The sequence below is a fragment of the Mobula hypostoma genome, unplaced genomic scaffold (assembly GCF_963921235.1).
Source record: "Mobula hypostoma unplaced genomic scaffold, sMobHyp1.1 scaffold_193, whole genome shotgun sequence".
NCBI lineage: Eukaryota > Metazoa > Chordata > Chondrichthyes > Myliobatiformes > Myliobatidae > Mobula > Mobula hypostoma.
The window spans coordinates 100,576-106,575 of NW_026948179.1; the positions used below are offsets into that span (position 1 = coordinate 100,576).

At 44.9% G+C, this 6,000-nt stretch overlaps 1 non-coding gene across 1 annotated transcript; it reads right to left on the reverse strand.

Annotated features, from left to right (window-relative positions):
- Positions 1-2,131: 2,131 nt before the first annotated feature.
- trnas-gcu (transfer RNA serine (anticodon GCU)) lies at positions 2,132-2,213 on the reverse strand. The gene has a single exon. It is a non-coding gene; the product is annotated as a tRNA-Ser (tRNA).
- Between the last annotated feature and the right edge of the window lie 3,787 nt (positions 2,214-6,000).

Here is a 6,000-nt window from a genome sequence, read left to right on the forward strand (position 1 = left end):
TGAGAGATAAATTGGAGCAGAATAAACAAAGGGGAGTCACTGAATGTTGTTTACTTGGATTTTCAGAAGGTCATTGACAAAGTGATGCACATCAGTCTGCTAAAAAAGATAAACGTTCCTCATAATACAGTAAAGATACCGCCATAGATAGACGAATGGCTGACTGGGTGGAGGCAGACAGTGAGAATAAAGGGGAATTTTTTTTCTGGTCGGCTGCCAGTGACTAGTCGGAATTAGGGCATCATATGTCAATGAATCCGGTTGATGAAACTGGTGCTTTTGCGTCCAAATTTGCAGACAATCCAAACGTAGATTTTAAAAACGCAAACAACAGGAATTCTGCAGATGCTGGAAATTCAAGCAACACACATAAAAGTTGCTGGTGAACGCAGCAGGCCAGGCAGCATCTCTAGGAAGAGGTGCAGTCGATGTTTGAGGCCGAGACCCTTCGTCAGGACTAACTGAAGGAAGAGAGAGTAAGGGATTGAAAGTTAGAGGGGGAGGGGGAGATCCAAAATGATGGGAGAAGACAGGAGGGGGAGGGATGGAGCCAAGAGCTGGACAGGTGATAGGCAAAAGGGATACAACCCCCCACCCCCGTCTTTCTTCCCGGACCTCCTGTCCCATGATCCTCTCGTATCCCTTTTTTCTGATTATGACTATTTTCTGATGGGGACAAATCAGAGAAGAAGAGGTGTAACAGGAGTTCAGAGGCCTAGTGCGGGATTCTCTAGAGGTTAATCGCCAGTTTGAGACAGATATAAGAAAGGTAAATGCAGTGTCAGCATTTATTTCGAGAGAACTAGAAAATAAAAACGGATATGTAATGCTGAGCCTTTATAAGGTTTCGGTGGGGCCGCAGTTGGAATATGGTGAACGGTTCGGGTCCTTATCTAAAACGGATGTGCCGGCATTGGACAGAGTCCAGAGGGCGGTCACGATAATGATGCCCGGAATAAAAGAGTTATGTACGAGGAATATTTTAGGACCGTGGGCTTTGGTCGCTGGAATTTGGAAGAATGAGTCGGGGATCTCATTGAAATCTATCGAATATTGACAGGTCGAGTTAGAATGGACCTGGAGAGGCTTTTGATGTAGTGCTAGAGTCGAGGGCCAGAAGGCACAACCTCAAATAAGGACGTCCCTTTAGAGAAGCAGATTCTGTAGCTTAAAGTTATGGGTTTGTGGAATTTATTGCCACGGGTAGCCGTGAATGACAAGTAATTGGGCATACTTAAAGCCGCAGTTGAGGAGGTGGACAGGTAATAAGGTTGTCAAATGTGACGAGGAGAAGGCAAGGGAAACGGGTTGAGACTGATAATATGTATGACCACAGGACTATAAGACATAGAAGCAGAATTAGGCCATCTGGCCCATCGACTCTGCTCCGCCATTCAATCATGGCTGATCCTTTTTTTTCCTCTCCTCATGAACTCCAGTCCCCATCCTTCTCCCCGTATCCTTTGATGCCATGTCCAGTCAGAAACCTACCAACCTCTGCCTTAAGTACACCCATCGACCTGGCCTCCACAGCTGGATGTGGCAATAAATTCCACAAATTCACCACCCTTTGGCTGAAGAAATCTCTACGCATCTCTGTTTTGAAAGGGCGCTCCTCTATCCTGACGCTGTGCCCTCTTGTCCTAGACTCCCCCACCATGGGAATCATCTTTTCCACATCTACTCTGTCTAGGCCTTTCAACATTCGAATAGTTTCAATTAGATCTCCCTCCCATCCTTCTAAATTCTAGCGAGTACAGTCCTGGAGCCATCAAATGTTTCTCGTATGATAACCCTTTCATTCCTGGAATCATCCTCGTGAATTTCCTCTTGATTCTCTCCAAAGCTAGTACATATTTTCTGAGATGGGGGACCAAAAACTGTTCACAATACTCATGGTGAGGCCTCAGCCGTGATGCAATAGCGGAGAAACATCGATGAGATGAATAGCCTAATCCTGCTCCTACAGTATATCTTGTGGCATTGAGGCCAAATTTGGCGGTAAACTAATGATGAATATTGTTTTTCATGACTTATATAACAAACCGTCTGGCGTCCCTGTGACAGAAGTTGAAGCTTGGATGTTTTAAAGTGACAGATTCAACAAAGAGTCTCCCAGATAAACATGTCGCGACGAGGATGGGATTCGAGCCCACGCGTGCAGAGCACAACGGATTAGCAGTCCATCGCCTTAACCTCTCGGCCACCTCGTCTGCTCTTCTCTCTCTTGTTTCTAAGTTCTGAATTTCTTCAGAGCACTTACAGACTCTGCTTATCGTCAAAACATTTGTGTTCAGATTCTATGTCAATTAACTTTGCTCGCCGTGCTTACCAGAATTCATGGACGTGGATAAGAAAAGTTTAGAGAAATTTGTGCCAAGCACGGGAAACATGGAAATAACTAATGCAGGCACCTTAAACGCTATTGACTTGCTGTGGCATAAGTATGGAATCCGTGCTCTGTAACTCGGAGAAACTGTGAATGATTTGAGTTGTAAAATGAGATAAATTTATGTTGTATTAAATAAAATTTCAATAGCTTTGTTATCATATTGCTCGATTTCGTAAACAGATATTATAAGAATTTGCCATCTGGTTCAGAATGACGATTTTCCGTGTTTTGGGCAAATGCAATAACGCGATAGCTACCACATTATGACGCGCTGAAGGGCACGCCCGGTTGTGCGCAGCCGCAGATCCGAACATCCTAACGCTTACCCGACACATTCACATGGCAAACAACAGGAATTCTGCAGATGCTGGAAATTCAAGCAACACGCATAAAAGTTGCTGGTGAACGCAGCAGGCCAGGCAGCATCTCTAGGAAGAGGTGCAGTCGACGTTTCAGGCCGAGACCCTTTGTCAGGTCCTATAGAGCTGCAAAATGATCCGATAGCGCTAAATGTCAGTCAGCGAAGAATCCCCATTAAAAATACAACAACTTGAGCAAAAGATCTGTCAGTGGTAATGGAGACCCACTCAATAGTTTTATCCGCAGGGGTAGTATTTGGAATTAGGGAGTGTTAGTGTGCTGCCAATACATGTAAACCAATTCCATTATACAGTTTTCGCAGATTAAAACGGACAGAAGTTGAGCAAACCTGGAGAATGTATAACAGTCATTATTACCAATGGAACTCCTGCGGCACTGAAGACAGATGAAACGAATTAAATCCAGATTTTCCGGAGTCGGTCGCTCTCCTGCAGTCATGTTTCCGGTGCCTTGTTCTACAATCGCCATTGTTCAACCTCTCAATCCGTTTCCTCCTTTTACTTGGTGCGGATCGCCGACACGGGCGGCAACGATATCAAATCCCAATGATAAATGAAGTGAACGGTTCACTTGTAAACATCAGTTGGCAGTGAAAGCCGTTATGTTGTTGTTGGACCGGAGCAGACCGGCCTATAGGTTTGCACAGCTGAGATTTCCCAAAGTCCAAAATGAAATGTACCTGTCAATAGACAATAGACAATAGGTGCAGGAGTAGGCCATTCGGCCCCTCGAGCCAGCACCGCCATTCACTGTGATCATGGCTGATCATCCACTATCAGTACCCAGTTCCTGCCCTATCCCCTGTCGTCGTGGAACTAACTTTCCAGACCAAGTGGGCGGGAGATATTGTTTCATTGGATTCATATTTCCAGAACCTTTGTTTGGTTGTTCATGTGTGCTAAATAAATGACGTAAAAAAGCATTTCCACCTTATTTCCTGAATAGGACGATATGAAAGTTTCAGAAGGAAGTTCGTGCAGCTGATCCACTTCTGGTACAATTGCAGTCTTGGCCGGTCTGAGGACTGATATGAAAAGAAATGAGAGAGACCTGTCAGCTCATTGAACGAATAGAACAAGCGGCAATCTAACTATTCCGGAAGGCGGTAGTCATCTGTCACTTATTGATATAAAGGTGATTGTTTTCCGTATTGGTCATTGTCTTTAGTACAGCTACGTGTCCCTTTTAACTTCATTTTTGCAAACTAAATCAATGTTAAGCTTTAATATTAATGCTAATATTTTTTTCTTGCCAATGAAAGGAGAAACATCAAAATTGAATGCTCAGAGATTCTACGGAAAAGAGTACAGCCGAGGTTTAGGTCCTGCCGAAACGTCGACTGTACTTTTTTTCCAGAGATGCTGCCTGTCCTGCTGAGTTCCGTCAGCATTTTGTGTGTGTTGCTCAGATTTCCAGCATCTGCACATTTTCGCTTGTTTGTGATTGAATGCCAAGAACATTACATTTCGGTGATATGGAAAGATTGGACCGAGGGTTAGATTATCCCTGGAAGATGAAAAACTGTGAAGGAATTTGCCAGGGTTTTATGAAAATTTGAGGGGCAGAGACAAAGTAGATGGAGCGGGAAAAGTTTGGAGGAACATAACTGTGATATTTAGGAAGGTTATCGGACTAACGGAGAATATGACAGATGAAATTGTGACTAGTAGTGTCCCCATTGTGACTAGTGGTCTCCCACAAGGATCTGTTCTGGGACCTCTACTTTTCATGATTTGTATTAACGACCTGGATGTGGGGGTAGAAGGGTGGGTTGGCAAGTTTGCAGACGACACAAAGGTTGGTTGTGTTGTAGATAGTGTAGAGGATTGCCAAAGATTGCAGAGAGACATTGATAGGATGCAGAAGTGGGCTGAGAAGTGGCAGATGGAGTTCAACCCGGAGAAGTGTGAGGTGGTACACTTTGGAAGGACAAACTCCAAGACAGAGTACAAAGTAAATGGCAGGATACTTGGTAGTGTGGAGGAGCAGAGGGATCTGGGGGTACATGTCCACAGATCCCTGAAAGTTGCCTCACAGGTGGATAGGGTAGTTAAGAAAGCTTATAGGGTGTTAGCTTTCATAAGTCGAGGGATAGAGTTTAAGAGCCGTGATCTAATGATGCAGCTCTATAAAACTCTGGTCAGGCCACACTTGGAGTACTGTGTCCAGTTCTGGTGACCTCACTATAGGAAGGATGTGGAAGCATTGGAAAGGGTACAGAGGAGATTTACCAGGATGCTGCCTGGTTTAGAAAGTATGCATTATGATCAGAGATTAGGGGAGCTAGGGCTTTACTCTTTGTAGAGAAGGAGAATGAGAGGAGACATGATAGAGGTGTACAAGATAATAAGAGGAATAGATGGAGTGGATAACCAGCGCCTCTTCCCCAGGGCACTACTGCTCAATACCAGAGGACATAGCTTTAAGGTAAGGGGTGGGAAGTTCAAGGGGGATATTAGAGGAAGGTTTTTCACTCAGAGCGTGGTTGGTGCGTGGAATGCACTGCCTGAGTCAGTGGTGGAGGCAGATACACTAGTGAAGTTTAAGAGACTACTAGACAGGTATATGGAGGAATCTAATGTGGGGGCTTATATGGGAGGCAGGGTTTGAGGGTCGACACAATATTGTGGGCCGAAGGGCCTGTACTGTGCTGAACTATTCTATGTTCTATGTTAAATTCAGCGCTGATGATAGCTCCCTGTTATATTTTGACTCCTCATAATAAAACAGACCTCGTGCACCACACTGTCCAACTGACTTCGCATGGTTCCAAGTGGCCATACTGACTGACCGCGCCTTCGGCATCATATAGGCCTCCAGAGACAGATTAGCTCCTCCATTAGCCTCATCAATTTACCTACCGATTTAGCACTAGCTGTACCCATTGAAAAGGGTCTCTTCACAAATCTCCACCGCTGACTATACCCCCTCACCATGCTCTATAATTGAACCCACCCTTTCTCATTACCTCGCGTCTTCCCAACAGCCCATCCTGCTGTGCCGAAATCTCCCACACAAATCCTAGTGAGCTCATTCCATCATGACAGCGCCTTCGCATTGAAATCAGGGATATCCCACACGTTTTACACATACCCAAAGATCACACACTACATCACTGAACCCTGCTCCTAAATCCACTTCTTCCCGATCAACGTATGATAATGAAGCTGATCATTTCTATCAGCTTTCCCCAGTGTTCTCATCAGATCCAGCAGCATGCACCCCTG